Raw genomic sequence first — 15,372 nt, 5'->3', positions numbered from 1 at the left:
TCTTTCACAAGAATCAGTTACCACGATGAGATACTACATCACACCTACCAGGATGGCTGCTGTCAAAAAAACAAAAATAACAAGTGTTGGGAGGATGTGGGGAAATTGGAGCCCCATGCATTGCTTGTGAGAATGTAAAATGGTGCCACTGCTGTTCGACATAGAATTACCTCATGAGCCAGCAATTCTCCTCCCAGCTGTACGTCCAAAAGAATTGAAAGCCGAGACTCGAACAGATATTTGTACACCCAGGCTCATCACAGCCTTATTCACAAGAGCCAAAAGGTAGAAACAGCCCCATGTCCATCAGTGGATGAATGGAGGAACAAAAGATAGTATACATCATGGAATATTATTCAGCCATAAAAAGGAATGAAATTTGGGGTAGAAGCTATCACGTGGATGGTCTTGAAAACATTATGCTTAGTGAAATCAGCCAGACACAGAAGGAGAAATCCTCTATGATTCCACTTGTGAGGGACCTAGAGTAGGCAAATACAAAGAGACAGAAAGCATGCGTAGAGTCCCAGCTATTCTGGGGGCAGGAGGATCACCTGAGCCCAGGAGGTTGAGTCCAGCCTAGACAACACAGTGAGACCCGGTCTCTTTTAAAAGAAATGTATATATAGGGCCAGGCTTGGTGGCTAACACCTGTCATCCCAGCACTTTGGGAGGCTGAGGCAGGCGGATCACCTGAGGTCAGGAGTTCAAGACCAGCCTGGCCTACATGGTGAAACCCCGTCTTTACTAAAAATACAAAAATTAGCCAAGCGTGATGGTGGGCGCCTGTAATCCCAGCTACTTGGGAGGCTGAGGCACGAGAATGTCTTGAACCTGGGAGGTGGAGGTTGCAGTGAGCTGAGATCACCCCATTGCACTCCAGTCCCAACGACAAAGAGAGACTGTGTCTCTAAATAAATAAATGAATAATAAAATATATGTTTATGTATATATAGAGAGAAAGAAAGTAGAAGAGAGGTTATCAGGGGTTGAGGGAAACAGGCAGCTGTTGTTTAATGGGTACATAGTTGTTGTTGGAATGATAAACATGTTTGGATGTAGATGGTGGTGGTGGTTATACAACGTTGTGGATGTATTTAATGCCACTGAATTGTATACTTACAGATGGTTAACAATGATAAATATGCTGTATATTTTACCATCATACAAATACCTTTTTGAAACCAGCTAGGTATGTTGGTGTGGGTCTGTTTCTGGGTTCTCTGTCCTGTTCTGCTGCTCTGTTGCGGTGACCGTCCCACCCCATCTGGGTTACTCGCTGCAGCAGGCCTTAAGTGTGGGGAGAGGGATTCCTCTGGCGTTCTCTCTCTCTCTCTTTTTTTTTTTTTCTTTTTCAAGATGGAGCTCTTGAAAAAAGAGCTCTGGAACCTGGCATTTTGGAGCTCCTCTAGGGTTCCCCGTGTAGAAGATGGCACTGTGTTGGGCCCAGGTTCGGAGTCATCCTTGACACTACCTCCTCCTCAGCCCCAGTGTCTGAGTCGTCAGCAAACATTGCCTTTTCTTGGTAGACATAGCCCAGGTCTGTCCCTCTCTCTCCACCGCTGCTGTCCCGGCTGTCTTATCAGTTGTCCAGACAGCGCTGCCTCCTTGTTACTCATCCTTCACACCCACTCAGGCCCCTTGATCCCCTCCTTCACAGGGCAGCCAAAGTTACATCTGCAAAACCCAGGCCGGGACCAGGTGGAGTGGCTCCCACCGGTAATTCCAGCACCGGGGGAGGCCGAGGTAGGCAGGTGGCTTGAGCTCAGGAGTTCAAGACCAGCATGGACAACATAGTGAGACCTTGTCTCTAAAAAATAAATAAATAAAAATTTAAAAAATACAAAAACCCAGGCCTGTCGTTGGCACCCACCTTGTCTCCCCTTGCTCTCTCACGATCTGCCTCCGCCACGCTGTCCGTCCCCCTTCAGGCCTGCCTCCTCCACACTGTCCGTCCCCCTTCAGGCCTGCTGCCCGCCCTTCCCTCCAGCCAGTAAGTGTCAGCTGGACTTTCACGTTTTTTGTGTGTGGTGCTTGACTCTAAGCCTGATGGGGTAGGGCCCACACTGCGCTTCTGCCCCCGCGCAGGCGGCACGTGATAGACACGCGTTGGATTTCTGTTGGTGGAGTCCATGAACGTGGGAAGGAGGTTGCGTATGGCTGTAGCAGGTGATTGGGGGCGGAAAGTGTGCAAAAATGAGGACAGAGAGGTGGGCGTGACCCTGGTGAGGAGACGGTTTAGCTCTGCGGGCCTGAGTAGGTTTTTAGCAGGAGAGGATACAATCAGATTAGATTTACAAAGGTCTCCCTGACCTAGCAGAAAAAGGCAAAGGCTTTGAATAGACACTTAGCGGAAGGGGACATTCTAATGGCTTTTATAAATATGAAAGATACTCAACCCTACTAAGTAGAAAAATACAAATGAAAACTAGGCTGAGGGGGGCCAGATCTCACATATCAGCAGAGATCAGAGAGACTGGCCACGCCCCGTGCTGCGAGGCCAAGGGGATAGGCCCTGGCACCACCGGGGGGCTGTGAGTGGGGGACAGGCCTCACGCAGGGCCACTTGGCAGTGGTGAGCTTTGCTGGGCATTTACCCACAGACAAACTTGCACACCTGTGAAATGAGAGCCGCACACAGTGAGTGCTGCTGCACCATTTATAAGAGCAAAAGACAGGAAACCACCACGCTGTCCCCATGGGGACGGGCTCCAGACCTCACAGTCCTTCCACACAGCTGCCAAAGCAGCAAGGCGGTGCTCTGCCAAGATCAAGGCAGGGAAGGATCACCAAGACACACATATCTATGCAGTGTGTCTGTGGTTTCAGTTACCCGCTACCAACCATGGCCCAAAAGTACATGGAAAATTCCAGAAATAACCAATTCATTTGTTTTAGTTATTTTTTTTGAGATAGACTCTCACTCTGTCACCCAGGCCAGAGTGCAGTGGCACCATCTCAGTTCACTGCAACCTCCGCCTCCTGGTTTCAAGCGATTCTTCCCACCTCAGCCTCCCGAGTAGCTGGGATTACAGGCATGTACCACCATGCCTAGCTAATTTTTGTATTTTTAGTAAAGATGGGGTTTCACCGTGTTGGCCAGGCTGGTGTGGAGCTCCTGACTTCAAAGAATCCGTCTGCTTCGGCCTCCCAAAGTGCTGGGATTACAGGCGTGAGCCACTGCGCCGGCCCAACAGCTTATGCATTTTAAATTGCACGCCATGCTGAGTTGTGATTTTTTTTTTTTTTTTTTTTTTTTTTTTTTTGTGGAGATGAGGTTTCCCTATATTGCTCAGCTGGTCTCGAACTCCTGGGCTCAAATGATCCTCCTGCTACCGCCTCCCAAAGTGCTGAGATTACAGGCAGGAGCCACCGCACAGCCTCGGGATGAAATATTGAGCCATCCCACTCCGTTCTGCCTGGGACATGTATCACCTTTCTTATCCCACATATCCACGGTGTATGTGCTACCCATCTGTGACTACTCCGTAGCTCTCCCGGTTATCGCATCTTCTGTTGCGGTACCACAGTGCTTATGTTCGGGTAACCCTTACTGTACTTAACATCGTCCCCAAAGTGCAAGAGTAGTGATGCTGGCAATTTGGATATGCCAAAGAGAAGCTGTAAAGTGCTTCCTTTAAGTGAAAAAGAGGAATGTATTTAACCTAATAAGGAAAAGAAAAAACATTGTATGCTAAGATTACTAAACTCTACAGTAAGAACGCGCCTTCTATCCATGAAATTGTGAAGAAGGGAAAGAATTTGTGGCTAGGTTTACTGTCACACCTCAAACTGCAAAAGTTACAGTCACAGGGCATAAGTGCTTGGTTAAGATGGAAAAGGCATTACATTTGGGGAGTGGAAAACAGGAACAGAAACGTGTTCCAACTGATGGCAGTCGGGGTCGGTGTTATCTATATTTTCGGGCACCCATTGGGGGTCTTGGAACATACGCCCCACAGGTAAGGGGAACTACCGTGTGTATAGTCGGCCCTCGGTATCGTGGACCCTCAGGATCACGGGTTCTGCACCCACCCATTCAACCAACCAACCAAGGTCTGAAAATTTACTGTGGAGGGCCAGCTTTTCCATCCGCGGTTATGGAGGGCCGACTGAGGGATGAGCATCCCTGGATGTGGTACCTCCGGCTCCCTCAGCTACCAGAGGACAAGTGTGTAAATATATAAATGTTTTTCTTTAAAATCATAATTACAAATTGTTAGGATACACAGTGAAAACTGCATAAAACGTAAATGTTTATGTTTTATAAAACTGATTACTATAAAGGGAAAAATCTATGTAGTCACCCCTCCAGGTGAAGAAACAGATGGTGCCAGCCTCCCCCTACCCCTCCCAGTCCCTCCCTTCCCGCAGAAGCATCCACTCTTTTTAATTTTAATTTTTTTTTGAGACAGAGTCCATCACCCAGGCTGGAGTGCAGTGGCACAATCTCAGCTCACTGCAACCTCCACCTTCTGGGTTCAAGCAATTCTCATACCTCAGCCTCCCGAGTAGCCGGAATTACAGGCATGTGCCACCACGCCCGGCTAATTTTTTGTGTTTTGTTGTTGTTGTTGTTTTATTTTTTTGAAACAGAGTCTCACTCTGTCGCCCAGGCTAGAGTGCAGTGGCGTCATCTCGGCTCACTGCAACCTCCGCCTCCCAGGTTCAAGTGATTCTCCTGCCTCAGCCTCCCAAGTAGCAGGGATTACAGGTGCCCACCATCACGCCCCACCAATATTGGTACTTTTAGTAGAGATGGGATTTCACCATGTTGGTCAGGCTGGTCTTAATCTCCTGACCCCAGGTGATCTGCTCATCTTGGCCTCTCAAAGTGCAGGGATTACAGGTGTGACCCACCCCACCTGGCCTTAATTTTAATTCTCTAAAAACGTAGAGATGGGATTTCGTAATGTTGGCCAGGCTGGTCTCGAACTCCTGGCCTCAAGTAATCCTCCCGCCTCGGCCTCCCAGAGTGCTGGGTTTACAGGCATGATCTTCTGCGCCCAGTCCAACTCTTCTGACTTTTGAGGCCCTCATGTGCCTGCTTTCCTCTCTGTTTGCCACCTCTGTATGCAGCCTGAAGCAGTTTCCTTTTGCCTGGTTTTGAACCTTAAAGTCTGAGGACGGAGTACCGTTCGATGTTTTTGCCTCTTCTATGTGGCTTCTTCTTTGATGCTCATCCACATGTAGCTGTAGTCATTCATTCATTCTCCCTGTTGTGTGCAGTGCCACGGATCCTGTAGGTCACCCTTCATTCGCCACCTCCTGGGAACGAGCATTTGTCTTGTTTCCAGTCCCTTCTCGCGCATGCTTCCTGCCCCATGGGCCTGCGTTACGCTGGAGTGTGTATCCAGGAGAGCTCTTGCTAGGTCAAGCATGTGTCCCCGCTTCCGCTGGATGCTGCTAAGCTTCTCCTAAGTGCCAGCAGCGTGGGAGAGCCACGGAATGTTTTCGAGAAGAGCACAGTACAGAATATTGTGTGTCGTGTGGCTGCCATTTCTGTTGTTTTTTAAAAAGTGGGTAATCGTGTATACCCGTACACACATGTAGGATCTCTCAGAAAGGAAAAAAAAAAAACAACCGGCAGTTTAGGAGGGGTTGCCTCCAGGGCTGAGCTGGGCCAGGGAGGGAGGACGACATCCTGTCACAGTTTACCCTTTGGTGGCTTTTGGCTTTTGAACCGTGTGCCTGTATTATAAAGACAGAGAGAAGGAAAAGGAAAAGGGGTAGATAAACATAAGTGTGGTAAAGTGGGAATCACTGAGAATCGCCCAGTGCAGCTCCCTCTCCGTCCCCTGGAGACCTCGTTTCCTGCGGCTGTCCAGAGCTGTCCAGTCCCCACCCACTCCCCCGCCAGAGCCCAAACCTGCCCGTCTGGTTTGCAGAGCTGCCCCACCTGGCTCCTCCTCTCCGGGTGGTTACTCCCCAGATGCCCCACCTCCACCCCACGGGGAGGCAGTGGCCTGAGAACTGGGACTTCTGGGATCCCCCAGACCTGCCCTGCTGTGGTCCAGAGCCCGGCCCAGCCCCTCCTTGGACTTCCTCCTCACTGTGGGTAGGGAGTGGACGGAGGTGGCGGTGGGAGTTCCAGGCCCCAAGAGCTAGTGCTGGGCTCCCAGCCCACGTTCTCTGTGTGGAGATAACATCTGCCCTGGAGGAGCTGGCTGCGGGGGCAGGGGCGTGCAGAGCAGGGCAGTGGGAAGAACCCAGGGGCCTCTGTCTGCCGTGTGCCCGGGCACTTGCTCACTGTTGTCCCTGGATTCACCGTGGCCTGGGTACCCATCCTGGGCCCGGGCACCCAGCAGCCTTGGTCTCTACCGCCTACCGGACTGGAGTCCCTGATGGAGCCCCCCTAGGATGTCAGCTCCCCCGGGCAGGAAGTTTTGTGGAGTTTGTTCAGTGCTGAATTCTCAGGGCCACCCACAGGCGTGCCTGGTATGTGCCTGGAGCTCAGTGAATGAATGAGAGGCGGGTAGGCTGCAGACAGCGACAGCCTGGGTGGTCAGGGCTGGCATGGGGAGGTGCAGGGTGGAGTGCGCAGGGCTGGAGCCTGGAGAATACCTGACCCAGCCTGGGGTGGCAGGAAGGGCTTCTTGGAGGAGCAGGTGCCTCAGGTGGGGCCGGAGGGTGAGAAGGGATGAACCAGGCAGCCCTCCGCAGCCTGCTGGGATGGAGGGGAACAGACAGTGTTCACAGTAGAAACAGTTATACCTGCGAGCTCGGCCTCGGGCCAGCCTTTGCACAGGAGGTGGGATTTGAAGGGGAGGGAGGGGTGCGGCGGAGCGTTTTTTTCTTCTGTTCCTGAACGGGGGTTCTGATCACACCAGCCTCATGCTCGGAGCAGCTGGTTAAGGGTGCAGACACCAGGACAGATACCCAGCCTGGGAGTCCCAGCGCCTGACCTCCCCCCGGGCGTCAAGTCATTCCTCTCCGGGCCTCATTTTCCTCCATGATGAAAGGGGCCTATGGAAGGACCTGTCCCGTTTAGGGCAGCAGTGAGGCAAAGCCCTGAACCCACGCCTGTGCCAAGAGCAGGGCCTGGCCCAGAATAAGGCCTTGTCATGTTGAGCTGCCTATTTTCAGCAAGGTTAGTTTCATCGTGGTGAGGCGGCGCCAGCATGGTGCTCCACCTCCTGGCCTCCTCTCCCTCCTCCCTTTCCTGCCATCCACGCCTCCCAGCCCCATTCTCACACCTTGGGATGGCGATATGGGGGCTTCACCGTGGTCTCCCCTGACCTCACCCCTCCCCCGGTCAGGCTGTCTCAGATTCCTCCTCATGGGTTGGGGGTGCAGAGTGGCCCTTTCCTCCAGCCCGGGCTGGGCACTTGCTAGAATCCCAGCCTTGGTCAGAGTGGAGGAGAAGCAAGTTCCAGCTCTCCAGTTCTGCCTCCATATCAGAGAGTCCACCCACCCCTCTCCCCAGGGCTCTATCCTGTACCTAGCGGCCCCTGTCACTCCCCAGCCGCCCCCATGTACATACCCCGGTCCCTTGTTTCAAACCTGGCTGCCCCTTAGCTGCCTGGCCAACCGCTTGGAGGCACTCAGCCTTGCTGTGTAGTCACCCCTTCCAGCCCCTGGCACCTAGACTGGCATGGGGGGGCGAGGCGGGGTGTGCCTGTGGGTGGGAGGCTGACCCTGCTGAAGCAAAGGCTGTGGTTGGGGTCCCCGCCCAACCCTGTCCTCTATCCAGGCAGCTATGGGCCACGTGGCCCAGGCCCACCCACCCCAGCTCCAGGCTCAGCCCCGCCTCCCTCCCGCCCTCCGTGGGTGGAAGCCACAGCTGAGGCTCAACTCCTGGCCAGCCTGGCCGCGTCACCACCGCTGCCCTGGAGGCTGGAGCATAGAGCCCAGCCACCCCTCCTCGGTGGGTGCCCACGTCGAGGGCCTGGGGAGCCCTGGATCTACTCTGCTTTCCAGCTGGAAGCCTGTTTGTCCACAGGTCCGCCCCGTTGAGGGTGGCCTAGGAAGTGGGAAGGAGCGTGGTGGAGGTGAGCTGGCCAGGCCTCAGGAGGGAGGGGAGAGGGGAGGTCTAGGCTGGCTGTGGGGGAAGGAGGGTCTGCTGTCTGGCCACTGGAGCCAGTGTGAGCATGTGCAAAGGCTGCACCTTTCTTGGGGTTGGGGCGGGGTCACCGTGTTTAAACATGTGCGTGACGGCAGGTGCCTGTCTGCTGGGGACTTGCAGGCGTCTGAGCATAGGTCCCTGAGCCTCTCTGTGCGAGCTCACTCCTGGGGTCTGGCTTGCATGGGGGCAGAAGTTTCTGTGAGACTGTGCCTCACTTACTCTGGGTGATCCTGGAGGTGACTGGGTGCGCCTGGGTCCATGGAGGTCTCCTTGCCTGCTGTGTGTGGTTTTGGGGTTGGGGGGCCCCCTGGTGTAGCTTTGTATCTTGGAGGTTATTCCTATGTGTGTGTGTGTGTGTGTGTGTCTTGGGGTGCGGCATGGCTTTCCCTCGAAGTCATGGAGTGTCTGCGGCGTTGTGCGTGTACACACGTGTCCCTGTGTTTCTGTGTGTGGGTCTCTGGGAGTGTCTGCATCTCTGGGTGCACGAGTCTTCGCAGCGTGTGTGAAAGTCCACGGTGCATCCATGGCTCTTCTGGGGCCCAGGTGTGGGCTGACTGAGCCGCAGCCTTCCCACTCGCAGAGCGTGTACTCTGAGCCAGGCTGGCTTTAAGAGCCACTCCCCCACCTTCTCCCACTGAAGCCTCAGAAGCTCCCTCTGGGGCACGCTCTGCTGGCGCCCCATATTCTAGAGACAGGAACAGAGGCTCTTGGTAAATGTCCTTTTCCTCTGCCCCACGGCAAGCACGGCACTGACCCCTGGTCACCAGCCTCTTGAGCCCATGCTCCTGTACAGGCCGCCACCGGGTGCTCGGAATGTTGTAGGGTTGAGGGTGGATTGCTGCTGTTGCCAGCTAGCCGGGAACTTTTCTTTTTTTCCCCTAAGATAAATATTGGAGAAGAATGGCCAGGGAGCTTTCCATGTGACCAGTGCATGTGGCTGGAGGCCTATGATTTGTGTGGCTGGGTGTGTATCTGCATGTCTGTGTGATGGTCTTAGGGCTTGGCTCTGTGTAGTGTCAGCTGCACATGTCCTGCATGCTCTGGTGTGTCCTCACGTGCATCTGTGTCTAGGGATCGTGTGTGTATGCATGTGTGTGAGTGTGCATGTGTGTGCATGTATGCGACCATGCATTTGTGAGTGTGCGTGTGTGAGCATGCATGTGTGTGCATGTGTGTAAGTGTGCATGTGTGCACGTGTGTGTGCACGTGTAAGTGTGCGTGTGAGCATGCATGTGTGTGCGCCTGTGTGTAAGTGTGCATGTGTGAGCGTGCATGTGTGTCCACGTGTAACTGTGCATGCGTGTGAGCGTGCATGTGTGCGCGTGTGTGTAAGTGTGCACGTGTGTGTGAGCGTGCATGTGTGTGCGCGTGTGTGTAAGTGTGCACGTGTGTGTGAGTGTGCATGTGTGAGCATGCATGGGTTGTGGGATGGCTTTGCTCGTTGCTGTGTGTCGGGTCTGTGAGGAGAGGCCATGGTTGCTGCCTAGTGTGTCTCCTGGTGTCTGTGTGCAGCCTTGTGTGTTGCACAGCAGGGGAAGTGGACAGTGAGAGGGCTTGGGTGCTGGGGCCTGAGAGGGGCAGAGCCTCTTTCCTGCCACATCGCCCCTTCCCCCTGCCCAGCCTCAGGGGAGGAATAAATGACTCTGCTCCGATTTCCCAGGCTGTATGGGCTCCCTCACACTTTCTGTTGTGGTGTCCATCCCCACCCTGGGTACCTCTGCGGGGTAAAGGGCACCAGCAGTGCCCTTTATGTCTGTGCCTTTTTGTGCTGGGCCAGATTCGGGGCGGGGGGGGCTTGGCCTGAGACTGCCAGTCCTGGCATCACTGGGGGCTCTGAGCTCCAGCCTGGGCCTGGTTGGATAAAGGAAGCCTCATCTCTTCATTCAGCCACACTCTTTTTGCTGTACCTTACCTTGTGCTGGGCAAGCCTGGGACACAGGGTGGCTAAGATGGGGCCCCAGGCCCTGCCCTCCTGGGTCTCCCAGTCCAGTGGGAGAGGCAGACCTGTTATCAGACAATAACAGCCCGTCAGGCTCCCCCCGCCCAACCCTGGAGACAGTAAGGCTAGCATATTTGCAGAAGGGACCATGCCCGGCATCCTCTGTAGTTTATTTGTTCATTCATTCATTCATCATTCAGCAGCAAGATTGGCAGTACTGATAACAGCAGCGAGCCTGCAGTGAGGCCCCACTCGGCACCAGTCACTGTTGTAAATGTTTTACACGCGTTGTCTTATTCGCTCATTCAACATTCCCAGGATGTAGGGACTGTCACTACCCCCAGTTTGCAGATGAGAACACTGAGGCCCAGAGAGGTTGAGTAACTTGTCCAGGGGCACACAGCTTGGAGTCATAGAGCCAGTACCTGGGACTGGGCAGTCGGCTCTTAACCACCAGCTGCCTGCTGAGCCCCTGTACTGCGCCAGGCCTGTGCTGAGGACAAAGCAGTGGCCAGGACAGACAGGCCGTGTCCTCATGGCACACTGCCCGTTCATTGCAGGAGACATACTAAGTAAGGACCATAGAGACAAACGTAAAATTACAGCTGTGACAGATGCTGTCAAGGGGAAGGCACGGGACATACAGTGTTTTTTTTAGACGGAGTCTCACTCTGTCACCCAGGCTGGAGGGCAATGGCGTGATCTTGGTTCACTGTAACCTCTGCCTCCTGGGTTCAAGTGATTCTCGTGCCTCAGGCTCCCAAGCAGCTGGGACTACAGGCACATGCCACCACGCCCAGCTAGTTTTTGTATTTTTAGTAGGGATGGGGTTTTGCCATGTTGGCCAGGCTGGTCTTGAACTCCTGACATCAGGTGATCCACCTGCTGCAGCCTCCCTGAGTGCTGGGATTACAGGCATGAGCCACCACGCCTGGCCGTGGACCTGCAGTTTGAAGGAAGAGGAAGGGATAACAAGGTGAAGGTTGAGGGATCAGGGGACTCTTCAGGACCCAGGCTAGGGGCACAGTCCGTGCAGAGGCCTGGGGGCAGGGACGGTGCTGTACCTGGAGGAACAAAGGGGAGCAGGGCTGCCCCTCCACCCTCCACAGATGCTGCTGAATCCAAAGGCCCCCTGACCCTGATCTGCATCTTTATGGGCTTTTACCCATTGTGGGGACTCATGGATTTCCAGAGGCATCCCCCATGTGATTTGGCTCTTGCCAGGATATGCTGTCACTTCCCGAGATTCCCAGCCTAGGCCGTGTAGCTGGGTGGGCCCCTGCAGTGGGGAGGGCCTGGGCACTCACAGCGGGGGGACGTTTTGTGGTGTTGGGACACACACCAGCTTACTTGCAGAACAGCCAGATTCAGTCTCTGAAGACCCACTTTCTCCCCAGGCATCAAGGCCAGACTTCCAGGCAGTGAGTGAACGAGGCCCAGGGACTTGTGTCTGCCTCGGCCCCATCCCCGTGCCCTGCAATCCCCGTGCCCTGCGCCTCCTCAGGGACCAGACTCATTACTTCAGTAATGGCATCACTCATTTGTTCCGCAGATATGTCTCGAGCACCTACTGTGTTCCAGCCGCTGCTCTAGATGCCAGCAAGAACCAGACAGACAGAGAGGGCCCTGCCCTCAGGGGGCTGACATTCCGCTGGGGGCACCACCAGTCAGTAGGTGTAGGATGCCAGGGGGTGGTGCCACAGAGACATAAAAAGCGGGGTGCACATTTTGTTAGGGGGTCGGGGCAGCCTGTCGGACGAGGTTTTATTTGTGCTAAGACCTGAATATCAAGAAAGGCTGAGCAGTGCAGTTCTGGCGGAGGGAAGATAGGTGCAGAGGCCCGGAGGCTGGAACAGCTGTGATGAGTCCAAGACATACATGGAGGTGGCCAGCGCGGCTGGAGAGAAGCGAGGGGAGGAAATGAGGTTTGCGAGGTTGGCAGGGCCCTCCCAGTCAGGGCCGTGTTGAGTCAGTGTTTGAGCCAAAGTGGGAAGCCGTGTAGAACTGTGTGTGTACATTGTGTAATGTCTTCGAATTCCCTTCTAACCAAGGTGGCTTTTCTGGTCTTGGTCTGGTCATTGTCAGGGACATTGTCCCTCCCTGTTTTTGTCCGGTAAACCTCCAGGGTCCTTTCTCTAGAGTGGAGGCCTTGGCTGGAGCCAGGGCCACCGGGGAACAGGAGGCTGGGGGATGTTGACTTGCCTTCTCTGTGGTACAGAGTGGCTGCTTTTGTGACCTGGCACTGGATAGCCCTGGGCAGTGACTTCCCCCTCTGGGCCTCAGTTTCCTGGTGTGAGGAACAGGAAGGAAGAGGACTCCCCACCCAGCACCCAGAACTGTTTAGAGGGCTCCATGTGGCCTGGTCTGCGTGCCTGGCATGGCCTGGGCGAGTCCACAGCCACGAAGGGGGGCCCCTGTGAGTCCACGCCCTGCTCTAGGCACTGAGATGCAGCCATCCTCACCCAACACATGGGGCCTGTCCACATGAGCCGCTGACTTAGCGAGGATGACGGCCACAGACCGGCAAACAACTGTAACGTGTGAGGCAGCACTGAGGGCCCTGGAGGGAATGGACCCCGGCTGACCAGGCTCTGGGCCAGGTGCTGGGGGTGCCACATGGAGCAAGACCAGACCGAGCGCCTGCCTGTGAGCTCATGCTGCAGCCTTGGACCAGTCCTGCCACCTCCACCTTTATAGCATGCCTGGAACCTGCTCATGCTGCTCCCTCTGCAGTCCCCACAGGGTCCTGTCCTCTTGATTTCCACTGGACCATCACAGCTTCCTCCTCCCTGGTCCCCCTTTCCGTTCTGCCCCCACAGACTGTTCCCAGCCAGTGGGAGCCTGTGAACTCCTGAGTCAGGCAGTGGCCCTCCTGGGCTCAGAGACCCCTGCAACTCCATCTCACTCGGAAAAGGACCGGGCCCTCCCTGTAGCCCCCAAAGCCCCACACGATCTGCCCCATTACCTCCTTGGCCTGTCCGTCCCCTCACCCCCTCGCCCACCCTGCTCCAGCCCCACGGCCTCCTTGCTGCCCCTTGACCCTATCAAGCAAATTCCCACTACCCTGGTTGCCCTTCCTCCAGGGCCCCGAATGGCTCCCTCTGCCCTCCTCACGCAGGTCCCTGCTCACGTGTCCCCTTCTCAGCAAGGCCTGCCTGACCACTTTATTTTATTATTATTATTATTACTATTATTTGAGATGGAGTCTCACTTTCTCGCCCAGGCTAGAGTACAGTGGCGCAATCTCGGCTCACTGCAACTTCTACCTCCCAGGTTCAAGCAGTTCTCCTGCCTCAGCCTCCCGAGTAGCTGGGATTACAGGCACCTGCCACCACGCCCGGCTAATTTTTTGTATTTTTAGTGCAGACAGGATATCACCATGTTGGCCAGGCTGGTCTCCAACTTCTGACCTCAAGTGATCCACCTGACTTGGCCTCCAAAAAGTGCTGGGAATACAGGCATAAGCCACTACGCCCAGCCTGTTATTCTTATTTTTGAGACAAGGTCTCGCCCTGTCACCTAGGCTGGAGTGCAGTGGCATGATCACTCACTGCAGCCTCGACCTTCCAGGCTCAGGTGATTCTCCCGCCTCAGCCTCCCCAGTAGCTGGGACCACAGGTGCACACCACCACGCCCAGCTAATTTTTTATTTATTTCTTAGTTTTAGGAGTGGAGACAGGGTCTCACTAGGTTGCCCAAGCTGGTCTTGAACTCCTGGGCTCAAGTGATCCTCCCTCCTTGGCCTACCAAAGTGCTGGGGTTACAGGCGTGAACCACCGTGCCCAACCTTGACCACTTTATTGAGAATTCCAGCCTCCCCTCCCCTCAGCTCCTTTCTGATTGCTGCGTTATTTTCTATCTCAGCATTTCTCACTGGACTTAGTAGATACTTTTCTGATTTATCTCATACATTGACTGCCTCCTTCCTTCTAGAATGTGAGCACTGCAAGGACAGGGATGTTTCTGACTGTTGGGTGCACTGCTATGGGCCCCAGGCCCAGCAGAGAGTCAGCCTTCAGTAGATACGGACAGGTGCATGGGTCGATGCGTGGGTGGGTGTGATGGGGTCGCTTGTGGGTGGAGTAGGTGTTTGCTAAGGAGGACCCTGGGGATGTGTCAGTCCCAAACCTGAGGACTCCTTGGAGGAGCGAGGCTCAGTGCGGGAGGCCTGAGGAGAGATGTGGATAGAGGAGGATCGGGGGCTGTGCAGGATGGGGGCAAGAGTTGAGCCAAGGTTTGGAGGCAGGAATGGCGTGGGGGACTCGGGACAGCAAGGAGCCTGCTGTGCTGGGACAGCAAGCCAGACTCCCAGCGCCTCTGCCATCAGAGCACATCCCCAGAAGGTAGGGGGTAAACTGAGGCAGGGAGGGGTCTTCCCAGAGCTGGTAGGTGAAGATTGTGGCAGGGTGGTGAGTGCGACCCATGGTAGAAGCCTGAGTGCAGGCTGGAGGCAGTGACCCCTGTGGGTCCCCTTCCTGATTCGGGTTTCATTTTAGTGATGATGAAAGGATGCCTGTGGTCCTGGCCACCTCCCCTGCTCTGCCCCTGGTCAGCCCCCTCCCTTCCAGGGGCAGCAGCTTTGAGCAGAGCCTGGAGGGGGCGGGGCAGGAGGTAAGGGGTTTCACACGTGCACCTGCTCACACCGACAGCTTTGTCGCACGGTGGATCTTGCTTTTCCATTTGGGTCAATTAACCTTGTAGGGGAGAATGGGGTGGTGGTGCCCTTTTCCTGCCATAAAAGGTCAGAGGATGCAGGGGGTGACTGGAAAATCGGAAGCGTCTGCTCGGCCAGGTCAACGCTGCCTGTCCCACATGTTAAAGAATTCAAAAGATTTTTTAAAACTGGAAATAAACATTTTAGAGTAGGGTACAAAATATGCCTGCATTTTTGTGATCGAATACTGGACTTCAGAGGTGTCTGTGCCCCGGCTGGGGCAGACGGCTGCATCTCCCTGCTGCTCTGGGCTCCTGCCCCCAGGTCCCAGCTGCCTATCTCAAAGATTTTCCGGGTGCTGCCGGACCTTGTCCAAGGCCTCTGAGCAGGGGAACAGTGCAGTGGACAGGGACAGTCATTCCACGGAGTCCCTACCGTGTGCTGCCCTGGGCTGTGAGGGGGCAAGACAGAGGACCGTCCCTGCCTGTGGAGCTGACACTTTCTAGGGGAGAGGCAGACGCTAAAGAATTACACACACGGCTGGGCCCAGTGGCTCACACCTGTAATCCCAACACTTTGGGAGGCTGAGGCAGGTGGATCACCTGAGGTGAGGAGTTCAAGACCAGCCTGGCCAACATGGTGAAACCCCATCTCTACTAAGAATACAAAAATTAGCTGGGCGTGATGGCGGACGCTTGTAATCCCAGCTTCTCG

General features: G+C 54.9%; 1 protein-coding gene across 4 annotated transcripts in view; it reads left to right on the top strand.

Moving 5' to 3' along the window:
- Window positions 1-15,372, top strand: part of PAK4 (p21 (RAC1) activated kinase 4) — a 53,407-nt gene that overhangs the window by 23,437 nt on the left and 14,598 nt on the right. The window contains exon 1 of one of the 4 annotated variants that reach the window (XM_073016511.1): window positions 7,883-7,991. The exons of the other annotated variants lie outside the window; for them this stretch is intronic. The gene's annotated coding sequence lies outside the window, so the exon portion shown is untranslated. Of the gene's footprint in view, window positions 1-7,882; window positions 7,992-15,372 lie in introns of those variants that run through there. 4 annotated transcript variants of the gene reach the window in all.

Source organism: Chlorocebus sabaeus, chromosome 6 (genome assembly GCF_047675955.1).
Source record: "Chlorocebus sabaeus isolate Y175 chromosome 6, mChlSab1.0.hap1, whole genome shotgun sequence".
NCBI classification, from domain to species: domain Eukaryota; kingdom Metazoa; phylum Chordata; class Mammalia; order Primates; family Cercopithecidae; genus Chlorocebus; species Chlorocebus sabaeus.
This window is presented reverse-complemented; position numbering and strand designations above follow the sequence as displayed.